Source organism: Cibotium barometz, chromosome 1, assembly GCF_041138505.1.
Source record: "Cibotium barometz isolate CiBa-2024 chromosome 1, ASM4113850v1, whole genome shotgun sequence".
Classification (NCBI taxonomy): domain Eukaryota; kingdom Viridiplantae; phylum Streptophyta; class Polypodiopsida; order Cyatheales; family Cibotiaceae; genus Cibotium; species Cibotium barometz.
The window spans coordinates 51,481,087-51,507,463 of NC_141046.1; positions in this window are offsets into that span (position 1 = coordinate 51,481,087).

Here is a 26,377-nt window from a genome sequence, read left to right on the forward strand (position 1 = left end):
TGGTCAGCACCCTCTAGGATCCTTCGCACAAGTGACCTAGCGCTTCACTCATAGGCCGCTTCCTTGGTCCGTCATCTACCACCGTACCAGAAGCTCACCATTTTAATCGAACCGAGGCTGGTCAAAACCTTGGTCGACCTTGCTATGTAAGACGTTCTCCATTGACTCTCCGTTAGCTGTTGCAACTTTATCCGATTAGGTCTCCACGACCTCATTCACAAGATGGTCAAAATGCTTCTCCAACATTCTTGACATAAAACAATCATTTAAAAACAGTTCAGAAATATAGTTTCTATAACGAACTCTCGTCTTTCCACATTGCTTCACATCAACCCACATTATTTAATTCCACAACCATTTCACAAGTATTCCTATTCTCATGCAATCACATCATTTTCATCTCATCACATCTTTCCTCAATTTATCCTCATCAGCAGATCTCATCCACTCGCATCTAACATATCCACATCTTTTTACTTCACATTCATTCACATCTCATCAGCAGATCTCATCCACTCGCATCTAACATATCCACATCTTTTTACTTCACATTCATTCACATCTCATCCATTTAGACCACATCACATTCACTCACAACTCATCCATTTAGACCACATCACATTCACTCACAACTCATCCATTCATTTTACCTCACATCCAATTCATTCACATCTATCCCGATTCACATCCCATCACATCACATTCATTCATATCCATCACATTCATTGTTATCACCATTATATCACATCACTTCTATCCACATCATATCTCATTCATACACATCTCATCTCATTCATCCACATCCATCCAATGGTTCACATGTACGACTACTCATATCTATCCATACATCACTTCTATCCACATCATATCTCATTTATACACATCTCATCTCATTCATCCACATCCATCCAATCGTTCACATGTACGACTACTCATATCTATCCATACATTCATATCTATCACTTCACATCCACATATATTCATATCACATCACATCACATTCTTTCACATAAACATCTATATCCGTTCTTTCACATACATCCACATCCATTTTTTCACATACTCATTCACATCCATTCTTCACATACACATTCACATCCATTCTTCACATACACATTCACATCCATTCTTCTCATACACATCCTTATCCATTCTTTCATATACTCATTCACATCCATTCCTCACATACACATTCACATTCATTATCATCACATACATTCACTCACATCCCATATCATTCATTTACATTTTGATTCACATGAAATCACATCTTACATTCACTCACATCCCATATCACATACATTCACTCACATCCCATATCATTCATTTACATTTTGATTCACATGAAATCACATCTTATCTATTCATTCACATTTATCTGATTCACATCGCATCTCATCACATCTATCCACCTCACATTCTCATCATCACGTCTATTCACCTCACATCCATCCATCCATTCATTCCCATCTATCTGATTCACATGACATCTATCCACATCACATTTTCATCACTTCTATTCATATCACATCCATCCATCCATCCATTCCCATCTATTTGATTCACATCACATCTATCCACATCACATCCTCATCACTTCTATCCATATCACATCCATCCATCCATTCATTCACATCTATGTGATTCTCATCACATTTGTTTAAACATAGAATTTAAGAGAATTCTAATTTTTCATATAAAGATTCTTTACGCATCTATTTGTGCATAAAATCAACTTTAGTGGGAATAACACTTTTAACAAAATTCTTTTATACATCTATTTATGCATAAATTCAATTTTAAGGAAAATAACACTTTTAAAATAAAAATAAATCCTTTATGCATCTTTCTATGCATAAAATCAAGTTTTAATGAAATTAACACTTTTGGAATAAAAATAAATCCTTTATGCATCTTTCTATGCACAAAATCAATTTTAATGAAAATAATACTTTTGGAATAAAAATAAATCTTTTATGCATCTTTCTATGCATAGAATCAAAATTAATGAGAATAACTCTTTTGAAATAAAAATAAATTTCTTTATGCATATTTCTATGCATAAAATCAAAATTAATGAGAATAACTCGTTTGAAATAAAAATAAATTTCTTTATGCATCTTTCTATGCATAAAATCAAAATTAATTAGAATAACTCTTTTAAAATAAAAATAAATTCCTTTATGCATCTTTCTATGCATAAAATCAAAATCAATGCACAAACGGAGGGAATTACTCTTTTAGAATAACCTAATGATAAACTTTAGTTCCACAAAATCTAAGAAATTTTTGCCATAACCTCCATGGAGGGCTTGAGGGTTCTACTCTTGTTTCGCAGGAGTGGCCACCATTCTTTTGGAGAGGATCTAGTAACAAACAATTGAATTATCAAGTGAATTCAATGTATTTGACTCTAGGGAGGAGTAGAGTAATAGTGCTATTAACCTTTTACAAGGGGGAGGCTTCTATTTATAAGAAAAAGTGAGCCTCTAACCAAACAAACTGATTCTAGAATTCTCCAGATCAGTTTGGTCACTTTTTGACTATTTTTAGGCCAGTTTAGCTTACTTTTTGGATCTAGTTGAAACAGGAGAGAGGAGAGATGAAAACATTTCATTATTTGTGAGTTTAAAACTCATCCACACATGTGAAATAGGGGCCTCATTCATGAGGGGAATTCCCCACACTGAGGTGTCATAAATACATCATTTTCTCTAAATATCTCTTCTTTTTTAACTAATAAACTTTGTCCTTAGTCAACTCTTCATCTTATGTGAGTATTTACTCATTTTTGGGAGATTTTTCTTTTATTCTTAAATTTATCTCCTCCCTACATTGGGATTAATCTTATTGGTCCATAGGAACCTTAATCCAAAATTTTCAAAAAATTTGGACCCTCAGGCTAAGGTCCTTTTTACCTATTTTCAATTAAATCCAATTGCACACTGGAAAGTTCTTTTTGAATTTCTGTTTCAGGGAAAATCGTTTTAATAAGAAGGGATATTTTTCCATCCAAAGATATCAAGAAACTGAATTACCTCTCTCTAGAATATTTTTTCTCTCTAGGCCAAAACAGATAGAAACAAGATCTGTTATTATTCTGAAAAGGGGATTGATTACAGGGAGAGAATCTTGACATCCTGAGAGGCTGGGGGAGGAATCTTACATACTACCCCACTTAAAAACCACTCCATCCATTCATTCACATCTATCTGATTTTCATCACATCTATTCTCATCACATTCGTTTAAACATAGAATTTAAGAGAATTCTAATTTTTGATATAAAGATTCTTTACGCATCTATTTATGCATAAAATCAACTTCAATGGGAATAACACTTTTAACAAAATCCTTTTATACATCTATTTATGCCTAAATTCAATTTTAAGGAGAATAACACTTATAAAATAAAAATAAATCCTTTATGCATCTTTCTATGCATAAAATCAATTTTTAATAAAATTAACACTTTTGGAATAAAAATAAATCATTTATGCATCTTCCTATGCATAAAATTAATTTTAATGAAAATAGCGCTTTTGGAATAAAAATAAATCTTTCTATGCATAAAATCAAAATTAATGAGAATAACTCTTTTGAAATAAAAATAAATTCCTTTTTCCATCTTTCTATGCATAAAATCAAAATTAATGAGAATAACTCTTTTGAAATAAAAATAAATTCTTCTATGCATAAAATCAAATTTAATGTGAGAATAACTCTTTTGAACTAGCAATAAATTCCTTTATGCATCTTTCTATGCATAAAATCAAAATTAATGCACAAACGGAGGGAATTACTCTTTTAGAAAAACCTAATGATAAACTTTAGATCTACAAAATCTAAGAAAATTTTACCATAACCTCCTTTGTATGGCTGACTATTTCTCAATTTTAACATTCAATTTATGACTTGAATTAATTCAATTTTAATTCTAATATCTCTAATCTACTCCATTTTCTACAAATTAAGAGAGTAAACAATGAAAAGAGTTTAATATATCATTTAATTAAACTTTATAGGATTAAGAAGGGCTGAATTGTAAAGACGAGAAGGGGGTGGCCTTTCCATCAAGGCATAGCATTAGACTTTAATTCAAACATTTTCAAAGCATAAAATTTAAGAAAATCATAGATTTATAATTCACAATAAGTAAGAATTAATCCTACATGGAGTTTGTAAGCTTTCCTTTGGCTTGAGGGATTGAGGGTCCTACTCTTGTTTGTAGCAAGAGTGGCCACCGTTCTTTTGGAGAGGATTTAGTCAAAAACAATGAATTATCAAGTAAATTCAATGTATTTAACTCTGGGGAGGAGTAGAGTAACAGTGCATAAACACTAACCTTTTACAAGGGAGGAGGCTTCTATTTATAGGAAAAAGTGAACCTCTGACCAAACAAACTGATTGTAGAATTTTCCAGATTAGCTTGGTCACTTTTTGACCATTTTTAGGTCAGTTTAGCTTACTTTTTAGATCTAGTTGAAACATGAGAGAGGAGAGATAAAAATATCTCATTATTTGTAAGTTTAAAACTCATCCACACATGTGAAATAGGCACCTCCTTCATGAGGGGAATTCCCCACACTGAGGTGTCTTAAATGCATCATTTCCGCTAAATATCTCTTCTTTTTGAACTAATAAACCTTGTCCTTAGTCAACTCTTCATCTTATGTGAGCATTTACTCATTTCGGGGGATTTTTCTTTTATTCTTCAATTTATATCCTCCCTAAATTAGGATTAATCTTGTTGGTCCATAGGAAACTTAATCCAAAATTTTTTAAAAATCTGGACCCTCAGGCTAAGAAGGTCCTTTTTACCTATTTTCAATTTATTCCAATTGCACACTGGAAAGTTCTTTTTGAATTTTCGTTTCAGGGGAAATCATTTTAATAAGAAGGGATATTTTTTCATCCAAAGATATGAAGAAACTAAATTACCTCTCCCTAAAATATTTTCTCTCTCTAGGCCAAAATAGGTAGAAACAAGATGTGTTATTATTCTGAAAAGGGGATTGATTACAGGGAGAGAAACTGGACAGCTTGAGGGGCTAGGGGAGGAATCTTACATCCTACCCCACTTAAAAAATGTGAGATGTCCTCATCTCGCAGCAGCAGGTGGAGTATGATCTCTCTCATCTTCTTCTTCTTCTTCAATCACTTTCAGCGTTACTGCCTTGGAAGTGGATGGTCGATTTGGGAACAACTCTCTTTGACTTTCCCTATGCTGAGGTGGCAGAGGTCTTGCATTCCTTTGCTTTGAAACTGCGGGTTGGTTAGAGGGTCTACCTCTAGGATTTCCCTGATTTTGGTGGATAGAAATCTTATTACTCTGGAAGGAAGGAGCTGGAGCCTGGAATCTTGATCCTTGATTTTCCTGCCGCCTTGAAAACCTTGATCCAAAAGGAGTTGAACAATCCATATACTACGATGTCCAAATCCTTGACAAGTATAGCATTTCACTCCCTTGTGTGCAAGGGTGGAACTTCTAAAGTTGAATTCCAGGGGATTGAGTTTCAGGAAAAGGACATTTCTTCCATTTTGAAACTTCCCATATCCTAAGCTTGACCCTGATATCTCTTAGGCGGTGGAAGGTTGGAATCACTTTCTGGGACTAAAAACCTTTTGAAAGGTGATGGTGCTGACTTTGGTGGGACCTTGATATCAAAGGCCTTGGAGAAATCCTTTGCCATCCGCACTGCTTCGGCCATGGAAACTCGCTTGGCATTCTTCACCAAGATACTCAAAGGTCTGTTCACTCCCTGAATGAACCTGGCCATCAGTTGTTCCTCATTTAGCCGTGGGGCGAGTATTTACTTGGTGATATACTTCAATAGTTCTGCTCCCCTGGGTTAGCTTTAAGAATTTGTTCATCTTTGTTTCCAAAAAGCTGAGAGGACAGAACCTCGTCCTTAGGTAAATTTTGAGATCATTCCATGTCTGGGTATTTCTATCCAGACGGTTTGTCTCGCAGTGGTTTCTCCATGCCACTCTGGTTGTTTCTACTATCTTCAGCCTTGAAAGAACCATTTTTCTCTTCTCATTATACCCAGTGACATCAAAGTACTCTTCCATTGCTTTGATCCATTTCTCCACAGCCTCACCCTAGTTTTCCCCTTCACCCTTGAAAGAAGGCCCAGGCGCTGCGAACTATGAAGAGTTTTACGAACATCCAAGTTGAGCTCTTCCTCATCGAGTTGGGGGTTATCATTTCTACCACGACAACCTTGATCCATGTTCCTATCAATATAAAAAATCTTGTTAAGACCCGATTTTTGATTCATTTGATTCTGGGGTTCTTTAGATAGGTCGGCTCCCCACAGAATTGTGGGATAAAGATACTCGCATTATCAGATAACAATTCATTCAGAACATATCATTCATATCTTTAACACAATAATGGTCCATTAGACCAAAATTTCCATCTCAACAATACTCCATGCGGGATTTCAATTTTATAGATTTTTAATTTGTCATCCCTTAACTTGATCCACTGGGTCAAGAGTTAATAGTAGCAATCTCTCAGCACAATCCACTAATCTCATAGTGATTTGCTGAAGTCATTATCGTTATTCTAGTTTTTACGAACATCAACATAGGGACTCGTACCATTCATCCTCATTGTGGTTTTGTTTAGTTTATCGCTTTTCAACAAAAAATTCCGGAACCGTCATTTTTCAATCAGAATCCAATTCAACTCATCAGTTCTCAATCAGAATTTTAAAATCATATCAACCACATTTGAATTCATCATTTGGATAGCTTTTTAGCTTATAATTTCAAGATCTTAGATTTACTCGTATCTACCTTCAGTAAAGAGGTGCAGTTATACCCTCGGTATATACGGGTAGTCACGATCCTTGGAATTATAAGGTAAATACCATCATATCCAGACCTCAAGCAAGTCAGGGATTCCATATAATTGCAGTACTTCCATCTGAAGACCCAATTATCAATTTATGAATTTCAGTGTGAATAACAATTTGTATGAATTTTATCACACAATTACAACCTTTTACTGCTTCTTCATAAATTTTTGACATTTTTGGCTTCTTGTTTGATCCACATTAGCCAAATTCGCTCTGATATCAGTTGTAAGATCCCTCTCCCCATCGCGCAATGAATTGAGGGATGCTAGTAGTGGAAGTAGCACTTCTTGCACGAGCTAGGGTCCCACACTTGGGGCATCGCCACCATGGATATTCGGACAAGAGACTAATCCATCGGTTCTTCCAAAACCGAACTCGAAAAAACTTCCCTTGCTCAGAAAGCACAGGCGACTCCTTCAGGATAACTTTTCTCTAACGTAGTCAAAAGCCTTATCTAACAAGACTGATCTGACTGAACCTGTAAGTCCCATAGTAAGATCAGGGAAAAGATTGCACTTGGATCATAGAGATTGCACTTGGATCATAGAGACCAACGCTTTTTTCCTCATTAAGAGGCACACCCATTGATTCTTTTCCATACAACAATTTTTGTCCGGGATTTACTTCATCTATCGTACCATAACAAAATTGAGTCTCAATTTAGGGATCCATCAGTCCAACCTAACCCCATCCAGTCCCATGGGTTAGCCAACCGCCCAACCACTTTAGTGATGGGATTCAATTAGAAATTTGGTTAGGTTTTGTCCTAGGTACCAAGAAGGAAAAGAGTTCCCAGGCCCCCTAACCGGATATTCATGAAAACTTAAAACTAGTCACACCACTTACACACCCAATTTGAAATTGCCTTTTTTACAGAATTAGCTATCTTTAAAAACAATCATTTAATGAAACCATTGAGTCACTGATCCTAATCATTAAAATCTCCGGTTAAATCCTTATTTCTAATCATTCCTTCATCGATGTGCCTATGGCATCATTAGCAACCAGAACGCCTACCACATGTCCACTCAGGGGCCTTTTCGGTCGATAGTTCCTAGCTCATAGTAACCAGAAATATATTCACATATCAAAATGGAAACTATGTTGAAGATCAACAAGATCAACCAACAGATCCATATAAAAGAGCCATGGACTCAATCGTTGAGGACAAACAAGGTCAATCAGCCAGATCCATGCCCGAATTCAGAAAACAACTCTTACTCCTTGCTCCAATATCTTCTCGACGCACGCGTGGGTATCATCGACGACCCAGAGCCCGAGCACCGTATGGTTAGCACCCTCTAGGTTCCTTCGCAGGTGACCTAGTGCTGCTTCACTCATAGGCCGCTTCCTTGGTCCCACATCCACCGTACCGGAAGCTCACCATTTTAATCCAACCGAGGCTGGTCAAGACCTCAATCGACCTTGCTACGCGAGACGTCCTCCATTGACTCTCCGTCTGAGCTGTTGCAACTTTATCAGATTAGGTCTCCACGACCTCATTCACAAGACGGTCACAATGCTTCTCCAACATTCTTGACATAAAACAATCATTTAAAAACAGTTCAGAAATACAGTTTCTATAACGAACTCTTATCTTTCCACATTGCTCCACATCAACCCACATTATTTAATTCCACAACTATTTCACAAGTATTCCTATTCTCATCCAATCACATCATTTTTCATCTCATCACATCTTTCCTTAATTTATCCTCATCAGCAGATCTCATCCACTCACATCTACCATATCCACATCTCATCACATCACATTCATTCACATCTCATCCATTCAGACCACATCACATTCACTCACAACTCATTCATTAATTTTACCTCACATCTCATTCATTCACATCTATCCCGATTCACATCCCATCACATCACATTCATTCATATCCATCGCATTCATTCTCATCACCATTATATCACATCACTTCTATCCACATCATATCTCATTCATCCACATCTCATCTCATTCATCCACATCCATCCAATCGTTCACATGTACGACTACTCATATCTATCCATACATTCATATCTATCATTTCACATCCACATATATTCATGTCACATCACATCACATTCTTTCACATACACATCTATATCCGTTATTTCACATACATCCACATCCATTCTTTCACATACTCATTCACATCCATTCTTCACATACACATTCACATCCATTCTTCTCATACATATTCACATCCATTCTTCTCATACACATCCTTATCCATTCTTTCACAAACTCATTCACATCTATTCCTCACATCCATTATCATCACATACATTCACTCCAATCCCATATCATATCATTTACATGACATGATTCACATGACATCACATCTCTACGACTACTCATATCTATCCATACATTCATATCTATCACTTCACATCCACATATATTCATGTCACATCACATACATCTATATCCGTTCTTTCACATACATCCACATCCATTCTTTCATATACTCATTCATATCCATTCTTCACATACACATTCACATCCATTCTTCTCATACACATCCTTATCTATTCTTTCACATACTCATTCGCATCCATTCCTCTCACATACACATTCACATTCATTATCATCACATAAATTCACTCACATCACATATCATTCATTTACATTCTGATTCACATGACATCACATCTCATCCATTCATTCACAGTTATTTGATTCACATCGCATCTCATCACATCTATCCACCTCTCATTCTCATCACCTCTATTCACCTCACATCCATCCATCCATTCATTCCCATCTATCTAATTCACATCACATCTCATCACATCTATCCTCATCTCATCACATCTATCCACATCACATTCTCATCACTTCTATTCATATCACATCCATCCATCCATTCATTCCCATCTATCTGATTCACATCACATCTCATCACATGTATCCACATCACATTCTCATCACTTCTATTCATATCATATCCATCCATCCATTCATTCACATCTATCTAATTCTCATCACATCTCATCACATCTATTCTCATCACATTCGTTTAAACATAGAATTTAAGAGAATTCTAATTTTTGATATAAAGATTCTTTACGCATCTGTTTGTGCATAAAATCAACTTGAGTGGGAATAACACTTTTAACAAAATCCTTTCATATATCTATTTATGCATAAGTTCAATTTTAAGAAAAATAACACTTTTAAAATAAAAATAAATCCTTTATGCATAAAATCAATTTTAAATAAAATTAACATTGGGAATAAAAATAATTCCTTTATGCATCTTTCTATGCATAAAATCAAAATTAATGAGGATAACTCTTTTGAAATAAAAATAAATTCCTTTATGCATCTTTCTATGCACAAAATCAAAATTAATGAGAATAACTCTTTTGAAATAAAAATAAATTCCTTTATGCATCTTTCTATGCACAAAATCAAAATTAATGAGAATAACTCTTTTGAAATAAAAATAAATTTCTTTACGCATCTTTTTATGCACAAAATCAAAATTAATGAGAATAACTCTTTTGAAATAAAAATAAATTCCTTTATGCATCTTTCTATGCATAAAATCAAAACTAATGCACAAACGGAGGAAATTACTCTTTTAAAATAACCTAATGAACTTTAGTTCCACAAAATTTAAGAAAATTTTGCCATAACCTCCTTTGTATGGCTGACCATTTCTCAATTTATGACTTGAATTAATCCAGTTTGAATTCTAATATCTCTAATTTACTCCATTTTCTAAAAATTAAGAGAGTAAACAATGAAAAGAGTTTGATCAATCATTTAATTAAACTTTCTAGGATTAAGAAGGGCTAAATTGTAAAGAAGAGAAGGGGGTGGCCTTTCTATCAAGGCATAGCATCAGATTTAATTCAAACGTTTTCAAAGCATAAAATTTAAGAAAACCATAGATTTAAAATTCACAATAAGTAAGAATTAAGCTTACATGGAGTTTGTAAGCTTTCGTTTGGCTTGAGGGATTGAGGGTTCTACTCTTGTTTGCAGTAAGAGTGGCCACCAGTTCTTTTGGAGAGGATTTAGTAAAAAAAATTGAATTATCAAGTGAATTCAATGTATTTGACTCTGGGAGGAGTAGAGTAACAGCGCATAAACACTATTAACCTTTTAGAATGTATTTGACTCTGGGGAGGAGTAGAGTAACAGTGCATAAACACTATTAACCTTTTACAAGGGGGGAGGCTTTTATTTATAGGAAAAAGTGAGCCTCTAACGAAGCAAACTTATTCTAGAATTTTCGAGATCAGTTTGGTCACTTTTTGACCGTTTTTAGGTCAATTTAGCTTACTTATTGGATCTAGTTGAAACAGGAGAGAGGAGAGATAAAAATATCTCATTATTTGTGAGTTTTAAACTCATCCACACATGTGAAATAGGCGCCTCCTTCATGAGGGGCATTCACCACACTGAGGTGTAAAAAATGCATCATTTCCTCTAAATATCTCATCTTTTTTAACTATAAACTTTGTCCTTAGTCAACTCTTCATCTTATGTGAGTATTTACTCATTTTTGGGAGATTTTTCTTTTATTCTTCAATTTATCTCCTCCCTACATTAGGTTTAATCTTATTGGTCCATAGAAACCTTAATCCAAAATTTAAAAAAAATATGGACCCTCAAGCTAAGGTCCTTTTTACCTATTTTCAATTTATTCCAATTACACACTGGAAAGTTCTTTTTGAATTTTTGTTTCAGGGGAAATCATTTTAATAAGAAGGGATATTTTTCCATCCAAAGATATGAAGAAACCTAATTATCTCTCTCTAGAATATTTCTCTCTCTAGGCCAAAACAGGTAGAAACAAGATCTGTTATTATTCTGAAAAGGGGATTGATTACAGGGAGAGAAATTGGACATCTTGAGGGGCTGGGGGAGGAATCTTACATCCTATCCCACTTAAAAAATGCGAGATGTCCTTATCTCGCAGGTGGCGTATGATCTCTCTCATCATCTTCTTCTTCTTCTTTTCACTTCGAGCGTTACTGCCTTGGAAGTGGACGATCGATTTGGGAAAAAATCTCTTTGACTTTCCCTATTCTGAGGCAGAGGTCTTGCATTACTTTGCTTTGAAAGTGCGGGTTGGTTAGAGGGTCTACCTCTGGGGTTGCCCTGATTTTGGTGGATAGAAACCTTATTACTCTGGAAGGAAGGAGCTGGAGTCTGGAATCTTGATCCCTAATTTCCCTGCCTTGAAAACCTTGATCCAAAAGGAGTTGGACAATCCATACTATGATGTCCAAATCCTCGACAATTTTAGCATTTCACTCCTTTGTTCAAGGGTGGAACTTCTGTAGTTGATTTCCAGGGGATTGAGTTTCGGGAAAAGGATATTTCTTCCATTCTGAAACTTTCCATATCTTGAGCTTGACCCTGATATCTCTTAGGCGGTGGAAGGTTGGAATCACCTTCTGGGACTAAAAACCTTTTGAAAGGTGATGGTGCTGGCTTTGGTATGGGACCTTGACATAAAAGGCCTTGGAGAAATCCTTCGCCATCCGCACTGCTTCGGCCATGGAAACTGGTTTGGCGTTCTTCACAAAAAATATTCAGAGGTTTGTTCAGTCCTCGAATGAACCTAGCCATCAGCTGTTCTTCATTCAGCGGTGGTGAGTATTTGAGGAGGATCGTCCTTAGGTAAATTTTGAGATCATTCCATGTCTGGGTATTCCGATCCAGATGGTTTGTCTCGCAGTGGTTTCTCCATGCCACTCTGGCTGTTTCTACTATCTTCAGCCTTGCAAGAGCCATTTTGCTCTTCTCATTGTACCCGGTGACATCAAAGTACTCTTCCATTGCTTCGATCCACTTCTCCACAGCCTTACCCAAGTTTTCCCCTTCACCCTAGAAAGTCCTAGGCTGTGAACTATGAAGAGTTTTACAAACATCCAAGTCGATCTCTTCCTCATCGATTTGGGGGTTATCATTTCTACCACGACAACCACGATCCATGTTCCTATCAATACAAAAAATCTAGTTAAGACCCTTTATTTATCATTCAAATCCGAGTTTTGATTCATCTGATTCTGGGGTTCTTTAGATAGGTCGGCTCCCCACAGAATCATCGGATAAAAATACTCGCATTATTAGATAACAATTCATTCAGAACATATCATTCATATCTTTAACACAATAATGGTCTATTAGACCAAAATTTCCATCTGAACGGTACTCCGTGGGGGATTTCAATTTTATAGATTTTTAATTTGTCATCCCTTAACTTGATCCACTAGGTCAAGAGTTAATAGCAGCAATCTCTCAGCACAATCCACTAATCTTATAGTGATTTGCTGAAGTCATTATCGTTATTCTAGTTACGAACATGAACACAGGGACTCGTCCCATTCATCCTCATTGTGGTTTTGTTCAGTTTATTGCTTTTCAACCAAAAATTCAAGAATCATCATTTTTCAATCAGAATCCAATTAAACTCATTAGTTCTCAATCAGAATTTTTAAATCATATCAACCACATTCGAATTCATCATCTGGATAGCTTTTTAGCTTATAATTTCAAGATCTTAGATTTACTCGTATATACTACTAATAAAGAGCTACGATTATACCCTCGGTATATACGGGTAGTCACGGTCCTTGGAACTATAAGGTAAATACCATCATATCTAGACCTCAAGCAAGTCAAGGACTCCATATAATTAAAGTACTTCCATCTGAAGACCCAATTATCAATTTATGAATTTCAGTCTGAATAACAATTTGTATGAATTTTATCACACAATTACAACCTTTTACTGCTTCTTCATAAATTTTTTACATTTTTGGCTTCTTGTTCGATCCACATTAGCCAAATTCGCTCTGATACCAACTGTAAGATCCGTCTCCCCATCGCGCAATGAATTCATGGATGCTAGCAGCGAAAGTAGCACTTCTTGTGCGGGGTAGGGTCCCACACTTGGGGCCTCGTCGGACAAGAGACTAATCCATCGGTTCTTCCAAAATCGAACCTGGAAAAACTTCCCTTGCCCGGAAAGCATAGGCGATTCCTTCAGAATAACTTTTCTCTAATGTAGTCAAAAGCCTTATCTAACAGAAGTGATCTGACCGAACCTGTAAGTCCCAAGTCAGATCAGGAAAAGATTGCACTTGGATCATAGAGACCAACGCTTTTTTTCTCATTGAGAGGCACACCCGTTGATTCTTTTCCATACAACAATTTTTGTCCGGGATTTACTTCTTCTATCGTACCATAAGAGAATTGAGTCTCAATTTAGGGATCCATCAGTCCAACCTAACCCCATCTAGTCCCATGGGTTAGCCAACCACCCAACCACTATAGTGATGGGATCTAATTAGGAATTTGGCTAGGTTTTGTCCCGGGCACTAGGGAAAAGAGTTCCCAATCCCCCTAATTGGATATTCATGCAAACTTAAAACTAGTCACACCACTTACACACCCAATATGAAATTGCCTTTTTCACAGAATCAGCTATCTTTAAAAACAATCATTTAATGAAACCATTGAGTCACTGATCCTAATCCTTAAAATCTCCGGTTAAATCCTTATTTTCAATCATTCCTTCATTTGGTGTACCTACTCTGGCATCATTAGCAACCAGAACGCTCACCACCTGTCCACTCACGGGCCTTTTCGATAGATCCTAGCTCGTAGTAACCGGCAATATATTCACATATCAAAATAGAAACTCTGTTGAAGATCAGCAAGATCAACTAATGGATCCATATAAAAGAGCCATGGACTCATCCGTTGAGGACCAGCAAGGTCAATAAACCAGATCCATGCCTGTATTTAGAAAACAACTCTTACTTCTTGCTGCAATATCTTCCCCGATGCATGCGTGGGTATCCTCGGCGACCCAGAGCCCGAGCACCGTATGGTCAGCACTCTCTAGGATCCTTCACAGATGACCTGGCACTTCACTTATAGGCCACTTCCTTGGTCCCTCATCCACCGTACCGGAAGCTCACCATTTTAATCCAACCGAGGCTCGTCAAGACCTCGGTCGACCTTGCTACGCGAGACGTCCTCCATTGACTCTCCATTAGCTGTTGCAACTTTATCAGATTAGGTCTTCACACAACCTCATTCACAAGACGGTCAAAATGCTTCTCCACCAGCATTCTTGATATAAAACAATCATTTAAAAACAGTTTAGAAATATAGTTTCTATATCAGACCACATCACATTTACTCACAACTCATCCATTCATTTTACCTCACATCTCATTCATTCACATCTATCCCGATTCACATCCCATCACATCACATTCATTCATATCCATCACATTCATTCTCATCACCATTATATCACATCACTTCTATCCACATCATATCTCATTCATACACATCTCATCTCATTCATCCACATCCTTCCAATCGTTCACATGTACGACTACTCATATCTATCCATACATTCATATCTATCACTTCACATCCACATATATTCATGTCACATCACATCACATTCTTTCACATACACATCTATATACATTCTTTCACATACATCCACATCCATTCTTTCAAATACTCATTCACATCCATTCTTCACATACACATTCACATCCATTCTTCTCATACACATCCTTATCCATTCTTTCACATACTCATTCACATCCATTCCTCACATACACATTCACATTCATTATCATCACATACATTCACTCAATCCCATATCATTCATTTACATTCTGATTCACATTACATCACATCTCATCCATTCATTCACATTTATCTGATTCACATCACATCTCATCACATCTAATCACCTCACATTCTCATCACCTCTATTCACCTCACATCCATCCATCCATTCATTCCCATCTATCTGATTCACATCACATCTCATCACATCTATCCATCCATTCATTCATTTATCTGATTCACATCACATCTCATCACATCTAATCACCTCACATTCTCATCACCTCTATTCACCTCACATCCATCCATCCATTCATTCCCATCTATCTGATTCACATCACATCTCATCACATCTATCCACATCACATTCTCATCACTTCTATTCATATCACATCCATCCATCCATTCATTCCCATCTATCTGATTCACATCACATCTCATCACATCTATCCACATCACATTCTCATCACTTCTATTCATATCACATCCATCCATCCATTCATTCACATTTATCTGATTCTCATCACATCTCATCACATCTATTCTCATCACATTCGTTTAAACATAGAATTTAAGAGAATTCTAATTTTTGATATAAAGACTCTTTACACATCTATTTGTGCATAAAATTAACTTGAGTGGGAATAACACTTTTAACAAAATCCTTTTAAATATCTATTTATGCAAAAATTCAATTTTAAGGAAAATAACACTTTTAAAATAGAAATAAATCCTTTATGCATCTTTTTATGCATAAATTTTTTTATGCATAAAAATCAATTCTTAATGAAATTAACACTTTTGGAATAAAAATAAATCCTTTATGCATCTTTCTATGCATAAAATCAGTTTTAATGAAAATAACACTTTTGGAAAAAAATAAATCTTTTATGCATCTTTCTATGCATAAAATCAAAATTCATGAGAATAGTTTTTTTGAAATAAAAATAAATTCCTTTATGCATCTTTCTATGCATAAAATCAAAATTAATGAGAATAACTCTTTTGAAATAAAAATAAATTCCTTTATTCATCTTTCTATGCATAAAATCAAAATTAATGAGAATAACTCTTTTGAGATAAAAATAAATTCCTTTATGCATCTTTCTATGCATAAAATCAAAGTTAATGAGAATAACTCTTTTGAAATTAAAAAAAAATTCATTATGCATCTTTCTATGCATAAAATCAAAATTAATGCACAAATGGAGGTAATTACTCTTTTAGAATAACCTAATGATAAACTTTCGTTCCACAAAATTTAAGAAAATTTTGCCATAACCTCCTTTATATGGCTGACCATTTCTCAATTTTAACATTCAATTTATGACTTGAATTAATCCAATTTAAATTCTAATATCTCTAATCTACTCCATGTTCTAAAAATTAAGAGAGTAAACAATGAAAAGAGTTTAATCAATCATTTAATTGTAAAAAAGAGAAGGGGGTGGCCTTTCCATCAAGGCATAGCATCAGATTTTAATTCAAACATTTTCAAAGCATAAAATTTAAGAAATTTATAGATTTAAAATTCACAATAAGTAAGAATTAAGCTTACATGGAGTTTGTAAGCTTTCCTTTGGCTTGAGGGCTTGAGGGTTCTACTCTTGTTTGCAGCAAGAGTGTCCACCGTTCTTTTGGAGAGGATTTAGTAAAAAACAATTGAATTATCAAGTGAATTCAATGTATTTGACTCTAGGGGAGGAGTAGAGTAACAGTGAATAAACACTATTAACCTTTTACAAGGAGGGAGGCTTCTATTTATAGAAAAAATTGAGCCTCTAACCAAGCAAACTGATTCTAGAATTTTCCAGATCAGTTTGGTCACTTTTTGACCATTTTTAGTTCAGTTTAGCTTACTTTTTGGATCTAGTTGAAACAGGAGAGAGGAGAGATGAAAATATCTCATTATTTGTGAGTTTAAAACTCATCCACACATGTGAAATAGGCGCCTCCTTCATGAGGGAAACTCCCCACAGTGAGGTGTCAAAAATGCATCATTTACTCTAAATATCTCTTCTTTTTCAACTAATAAACCTTGTCCTTAGTCAACTCTTCATCTTATGTGAGTATTTACTCATTTTTGGGGGATTTTTCTTTTATTCTTCAATTTATCTCCTCCCTACATTAGGATTAATCTTATTGGTCCATAGGAACCTTAATCCAAAATTTTCAAAAAATCTGGACCCTCAGGCTAAGATCCTTTTTACCTATTTTCAATTTATTCTAATTGCACACTGGAAAGTTCTTTTTGAATTTTTGTTTCAGGGAAAATCATTTTAATAAGAAGGGATAGTTTTCCATCTAAAGATATCTAGAAATTGAATTATCTCTCTCTAGAATATTTTCTCTCTCTAGGCCAAAACAGATAGAAACAAGATCTGTTATTATTCTGAAAAGGAGATTGATATAGGGAGACAAACTGGACATCTTGAGGGGATAGGGGAGGAATCTTATAGTCTGTGACTTCTTTCTCCTTTATCCTAGCTGTAATCCTCCTATATCACCATATGAGTAATTACCTTAATGCACTGACTTCATGGATTCCTCCGCCATGCGAGATGGCCTTTTGAAACCCACAATGAGCCTGCCAATGTGAGTGCTCCATGCCTTGGGTAGACCAGATAGCTAAGCTTCCATGATTTGTAAAGTAGGGACCATGTGCCTCCAAAATGTGCTGGAATAAAAATGACAACAACATATGCACATTGGTTATTTTCAATAAGAATCACTAGACAACATAAGTACATATAAAATTGGGGATCTTACCATATAATGTGTTATGCTACTTGATGTCCATGCTTCCTCCATATACTTGTAAAACGTGGTCATAGCTTCTTTACGGTCATTGGTATCTTCTTCGTTGAATGTCATTTTTTGTAGAAGTGTAGCAACCTTATCAAATGCGATCCATACATTAGCCTTTACAATTCTAGTCTCACCATGATTACTACGATCTAGGTTAACCATGTAACTTCCTCCATGCCTCATACTTCCATGGTTAAAGAAAAAATAAATGGCCTTCATGTTTCCTTGGTGGTGACAAAAATTGTCTAGTCTTGGCTCCACCAATACTTGGTTTGCATGGCACATATCCACTTTTACCTAACCTTTTCTCATCTTTCTTGATTTCCACTTTTCCTTTGTGTAGACCCACACATGAAAGAACATCCTCCACTATCTTACGCACTTCTTGGTCCTTTAATGTTGGTTGTATCTTATATGAAAACATATTTATAAACCAATTTTTCCACAATTCTAGAGACACCATGTACTATACAAGGATGGAGTCATGTTAAAGGAGTCCCACTTTGGATCCACCCTAACCATTGCTCTTCCATCCCATATAAATTGATCACGAGTCAATACACCATTCTTCCCAATATTCATATTCTAGGCCTTTTTCTCATTCTTACCCATTTTCCTCGAGTGCTACAATATAAGCAAGCAAACTTTGCATTTGTAGCATTTGAGACACCAAACATGCACTTTAGTATCTTTATATTACCTACAACATGCCATTCCACTAAGTACTCTCCAAAACCATCCACATGTAGAATCTCACCTGGTTTTCAACGTTGAACCATAGTAGGAATCTATGTTAGATTGACAAACATCTTTAGGATCTTATGGTCCTCTTTTGGAACCTCAAATGTTTTGCGCCACCAAATTTCATTTTTAGATTGAACACTAAAGTACTTAGGATCACCTGGATTTATGGAAGGATCCAATGCCCTATTTATCAATGACTCTTTATATCTTTTGACTCTTCACAATTTCACTCTCGTCAAGTTTTATTACAAACTTTAGTGTGCCACCACATTCTTAAACAGACATATCATAGAACTTCACCATTGGAGCTTGCAATTTGAACACATCCAAGACATAGTTGTTGTTCGGATTCAGATTGAAGGTCACTTCTTTAGCACAATTCTTGAATGCATGTGAGTGAACTATGTGTTTAGGCTTACCAATGAGTTCAAGGACATTGTTATTCAATTGTTGCCTTGTTTTTCTGACACTAACAGGGCAGGGCAGCAAAGTTAACCTCTTTTTTTGAAACACGGACTTAAAATGTGCATCCATTTGTTTGTAGATCATTGCATAGGATTCTCTACTTAAACCAACTTTATCGCAGATATCTTGAGATTCAATTTGCAATAAATGGATTCTTCAAATCTTTCAGTCGTTCACGCATGAGCTGATCATTAATTGTTTTGAACTTTGAATGAGAAAGTGTAGACTTCACCATTTGTCTTGACAAGGCTGTGAGAGTGCTCCATTGTCTTGTTTAAGATTCTTTAGCTTATCAATCTTCTCAGGGGGCACAATACTAAGAAACTCTATGTATCACGTGCATTTAGGGGGTATTTTATAAAAAAATCCCTTACCTGTGAATTTTTCATGAATAAAAAATCCCTTTTTCTTTATGGACTTACATATTTTTAAAAAAAATTGATTCAGAAAACCCCTTCTATAAATGTATTTCTATAAATTTACCTTAAAATTTTAAATTAAAAAACCTCTTCATTTGAACTCATGTGGTATACTTACATATTTTTAGGTGAACCCCCTGTGTTAGTCTCAGCATGTATACGCCGTTTGAAATTTTCACTATTTTTTGACAATACATTAAGTGGTCTTTGTTTTCTTACTCGTTCATGTGCATCCAGATTAGAGGTGGGCCCATGTTTGATTGTCTTCTCTAATACCTCTTCTAATTTATTGTTTTTAGCCTCTCTACATCATTTACTTTTTGTTTCATTTCATGGTTCTACAAATGCTAAGCATGAACAACTTCTACAAACTCATTCTATTCATTCTCCTTGTTATATAGTCGAGCATTTAACTGCTTCATATAAGCTTCCATATCCTTTGTGATGATATCCAAACACTTTACACCTAACTAGCAAGCCTTGTTGTGTAACCAAGCAAGCTAGCATTTCCCTCACAAACATATTTGATAAAAGAAGTTAGGCAAAACTAGGTGATTTTTGGGTCAAGGGATCAGGTAGGTGAATTGATAAGGCGTGACCTTAGAAGCCTCTATTCTCTTATAGAGAGGAGCATACTCATCATATCCAAGTCCACATGTATAAATCGCTTCTTATAATTATCTTTGATGTTTTACAGACCACAAAACAATACTGAAATTGCAATTAACTTCTTTCTTTACAAAAATATACAATGCAATAAAACATTATCATTAATTTCAAACACTTGCATTTTAAATAATATAAAAATTAATGCCCTCTAAACATATCATACCTCCATTGAGCACTATAGCAACACTTCTTTATGCCCTTCTTGATGCAATACTGCTTCCTGGTACAGTAAAATAATCAAGTATAGAAAATCCATTCTCAAGCAAATATGACTTTTTGGTTCCACTTTTTGAAGGCTCAGGGGGTGCACTACCAGAAAACCCTAGGTATCATGTGCATTCAAAAGGTATTTAAAAATTCCCTTAACTAAAATTTTCCCCTAATAAAACAACCCCTCTTTACTTATGAACTAACGAATTTTTTCCTAAAGTTAAATAGAAAACCCCTCCTTTTAATGTAATCCTGTTATATTTTCTAAATGTATATAATTAAAAAACCCCTCCTACTGAACTTACGTGGTACACTAGCATTTTTTGAGGTGAACCCCTCGAGCTTGAAGGCACCAGAAAGCCAAATCTCTCTTCATTGTTGTCCATGTATAAATAGTGTATGAGGAAAGAGGAGATTCAGGTGAAAGCTTAGAGGCTTCCTTTTGAGATATTGAAGATTTGAATGGAGGGAAATTAAAATGGAGAAGAGTGTCTATTGAATGAGAAAAACTCGCCTAATGATAACCACCACAACTTCATGAGAATGCACTAGAATAGAACTTAAGTGTGTTTAATTGTACTAAATAAAATATATTTTTAAAATACTAGGTTTTCTTCAAGATATATTCGAGTTCTTTTAAAAAACGCCACTATTTCCAATAAACATCTTCTAATTTCAAGTTGTACTTATGTCAAAAATATATTTGCATGGTTACATATGTCAAAAATATTCTCGTACTTATTTTCTTACTTTATAGAGTACTAGCTTTTCACATTTATTAATTTTCACTCGCAGTGGTTGAAGTCATGTAGAATTTAAGCACATTAGAAAAAAAAGCATTGAATCTCTTTAGAAAATATGAAAAAAGCAGAATTTAGATTCAAAAAGAGAGAGAAACCCAATATAATAACATTATTTTTACACTTTTTCAGGATTCCATGAGGAGAGAAAAACCCCTAAAGGGCCCATTTGTTGCCAGAATTTCCCCTAATGTGATAGATAAAGTGTCGGTGTACGATGTTGTGCATGCTTAGTGATGCATGTTCTCCTTGAGTGTTTCATGAAGACTTTGAAGGATTTTGTTAGGCAAAGAGCTAGGCTAGAGGAAGCATGATAGAGGGTTGGTTAGTGTAAGAAGCATGTACAGTCCATATTTTAGAGTATCTCTTTGAAGTGGATCCCACAATGCCAGGAGGATTGTGAGTACTGAGGATGATGAGCGCATGGTTTCCCATGTAACACAAGGAAAAGGAAGAGGAAGAAGAATTAATAAATCAAGTTCAAGAAGGTGAATACATTTTGTATCCTCTCAATAGTGAAGTTATGATGAAGAGGTGGGTGATAAGGTATGAAGAGATGAGGAGAAACCGATATGAGGAGAGAAGAGCATATAAAATACATTTGAGAACCTTGCCATTTTCTTTGGAGGTTGAATCACTTCCAAAAGATTGTAACATTGATTGGCTTTATGAAGAAATGGAAAAGTCTGAAGAACATGGAGAGATGGTGATAGAAGAAGAATGACAGTAAGCAAGAGGATGCGAGCTTCATGTAAGTGTGCACCTCTACTTTTTATTTAAGTAGAATCTCACGATATGGTTATTCATTATCATAAATATATTCAATTTGGTGTTGGTGGTAGAATAAGGTATTTGATGCCATGTGGTTCGAAGGAAGGCATTTTCGCACTCACTGACACATGGATACAAGGAGAAATACCCAAGATTGTGGGGTTATGGAAAACTTTGAGAAAGAGAGTGGAGAAATGCTTGATAATTGTGGCATGATTTAGAATATCCTAAAGGGAATTTGAAAGATCCCTCCCCCTTCCGCGCAACGAATTCGGGGGTGCTAGCAGCAGAAGTAGTACTTCTTGCGCAGGGCAGAGCCTCTCACTCGGGGCCTCGCCCACGGATATCTGAATAAGAGACTAATCCCTCGGTTCTTCTAAAACCAAACCCGAAAAAACTTCCCTCGCCTAGAAAGCACGAGCAATTCCTCGAGGATATTTTTATTCTAACGTAGTCAAGAGCCTTAACTAACTAAACTGATCTGACCGAACCCGTAAGTCACATGGTTAGATCAAGGAAAAGACTTTCCCTTGCATCATAGAGACCAACACTTTTTTCCTCATCTCGAGAGGCACAGCCGTTGATTCTTTTCCATAAAACAAATACTAACTAGGATTTACTTCATCTATCGTACCATAGCAGAATTGAGTCTCATTTTAAGGATCCATCAGTCCAGCCTAACCCCATCCAGTCCCATGGGTTAGCCAACCACCCCACCACTGTAGTGATAGGATTCATTTAGGAATTTGGTTATGTTTTGCCCTGCGTACCAGGGAAAAGAGTTCCCAGGCCCCGTAGAGCCGGCGCTTCAAGCAAACTTTAAGATAGTCACACCACTTACACACCCAACATAAAATTGCCTGTTTCACAGATTTAGCTATCTTTAAAACAATCTTTTAATGAAACCATAGTATCACTGATCATAATCCTCCAAAATATCCAGGTTGAAATCTAATTTCCAATCATTCCTTCATCGGTGTACCTATTGCATCATTAGCAACCAGAACGCTCACCACCTATCCACTCAGGGGCCTTTTCAATAGTTCCTAGCTCATAGTACCCAGAAATATATTCACTTATAAAAATCCAGATGGACTCTCCGTTGAAGATCAGCAAGATCAACCAATAGATCCATATAAAAGAGCCATGGACTCATCGGTTGAGGACCAGCAAAACGACAATCAACCAAATGCATGCCCGAGTTCACAAAACAACTCTAACTCCTTGTTCCATTTTCTTCCTCGATGCACGTGTGGGTATCTTCTCGGCGACCGAGAGCCGGAGCACCGTATGGTAAGCATCCTCTAGGCTCCTTCGCAGGTCACCTAGCACTTCACTCATAGGCCGCTTCCTTGGTCCCTCATCCACCGTATCGGAAGCTCACCGTTTTAATCGAACTGAGGCTGGTCAAGACCTCGGTCAACCTTGCTACGCGAGACGTCCTCCGTTGACTCTCTGTCTCAACTGTTACAACTTAATTATTTAGGTCTCCATGACCTCAATCATAAGATGGCCAAAATGCTTCCCCAACATTCTTGTTGACATAAAACACTCATTTAAAAACAGGTCATAAATACAGTTTCTAATGAACTCTCATCTTTCCACATTGTTCCACATCATTTCTCGTTATTCCACATTCTTCTACATCAATTCACATCCAATCATATGTATTCCCATCGTCCTTCATCCATTCTCATCCAATCACATCATATTACATCTCATCACATCGCGTCCATTCACATCTACCCATATCCACATCACATCCATTCACATCACATCTCATACATTCACATCTATCCTGATTCACATCACATCACATCACATCCATTCACATCACATCTCATCCATTCACATCTTTTTCGATTCACATCACATCACATCTCAACCATTCACATCAATCCCGATTCACATCACATCCATTTCACATCACATCACATTCATTCACATCTATCCCAATTCACATCCATTTCACATCACATCACATCTATTCACATCACATCTCCTTCATTCACATCTGTTTACATCACATCCATTCACATCTATTTACATCACATCACATTCACATCCATTCACATCTCATCGCATCCATTCACATCCATCACATTCATTACATCCACATCGCATCACATTCATTACATCCACATCACATCACATACATCGCATTCACATTACATCACGTCCACATCACATACATCGCATCCACATCACGTCCACATCTCATTCTCATCCATTTACATCACATCACATCCTTTCACATATCATCACATCTCAATCTCATCTCATCACATTCACATCCACATCCATTTACATCACATCACATCCCATCCCATCCACATCTACATCCATTTACATCACATCACATCCCATCCACATCTCTTCACATCCACATCCACATCCATTTAGATCCCATCACATCCCATCCACATTCTCGCATCCACTCACATCTCACATCTACTCACATCTCATTCACATCTTATCACATCCATTCACATCTTATCACATCCACTCACATCCTATCACATCTCATTCACATCTTATCACATCCTATCACATCTCATTCACATCTTATCACATCTATTCACATCTACTCACATCCTATCATATCACATTCACATCTTATTCACATCTTATGCACATCGTAATCACATTTAGTAACTTTTTCTACTTCAATACTGATGATGAGACTTTTTCTAAATTTATGCCAATTGCTTGGCCTAGTTAAAGGTACTTTTTCTCGATGGATATTTTCATATTCTTTCTCAAATTTCTCAAGTGAAATATATTCAATATTCTTCTTTTGAGTAAAAGATTCATGGGATTTACAAAAATCAATTCTACCCATATTTTCCAATAAAATTAATAATGCTCAAAATCGCACTTTTGATAGATACTCATAATTCGAGTTATGCTAAAAATTCCTCTTTTACCATTTAATTTCTTGGATCTCAATATCATGGAAATTCCTCTTTTTGCATTTAAATGATTAAATTCCAAATGTCATGGGAATTCCTCTTTTATCATAAAATAAATTTATCTAAAATTTCTCTTTTCTTTAATAAAAATATCCATTATTTTAAATGTGCCAAGAACTCCAGTTTTACCATTTAAATGATTGAATTCCAAATATCATGGGAATTCCTCTTTTATCATTTAAAAATTTCTCATGCATAAAATAAAGTTATCTAAAATTTCTCTTAAAATTAAATAAAACTATCCAATATTTTAATATACCAAAATTTTACACATATATACAAGGGAGTCCATATGTCGAAGTAGCCCATGGCTTCAGTTACAAAAATATATATACAACCACATCCTCAATATGGAATGTGATACTATAAGTCTAAGTACTACTCAAACCCAAATGATGACCCACTGCTCCCTCCATGATCAGATGAGCTCACATCGGTATACATGTTCGATGAGTAGTGCTCACGTCCACAGCAGGAGCAGTGGCGGCGGGTGGATCATCAGTGGCAGGATCATCAGCAGGTGCAGCAACAGCTTGTGCCTGTTCAAGTAATATATAGTATATAAGTATATATATATGTAATTCAATAAACCAAAATCATTCGTTTAGAGTTTTCAAGTACCTGTCGACCGTATGGTCTCATGGCCATCTCAAATTGCGCGTTTGTAATACGTCCCTCGGCTCTGAAGAGGGCCCACGTGTCACGTCTACTATGCTGGCGAGCATACCCAGTATTGTGGGTTGTGGGCTTCCTCCCCATAACCCGTCATCACTGTATCATAATCAACACAATTTGTAAGATTAAAACAATCATAGAATCAATGAATTAAGTAAACGATCAAATAAAGTGGCAAGATATTTTACGAACTTTGCCTCCCATGACTCGACGCTGCCAGATCCAAAATGCGAAGATCCAATGGTCTCCATCTGGATCCGTCGTGCCTCCACATGCTGCCTGCTCTTCACACCACCCTCTGCTCCTTTCTTTGCCTCCTTCCACTCGTGTTTGTGCGCAGTGAGGACAGG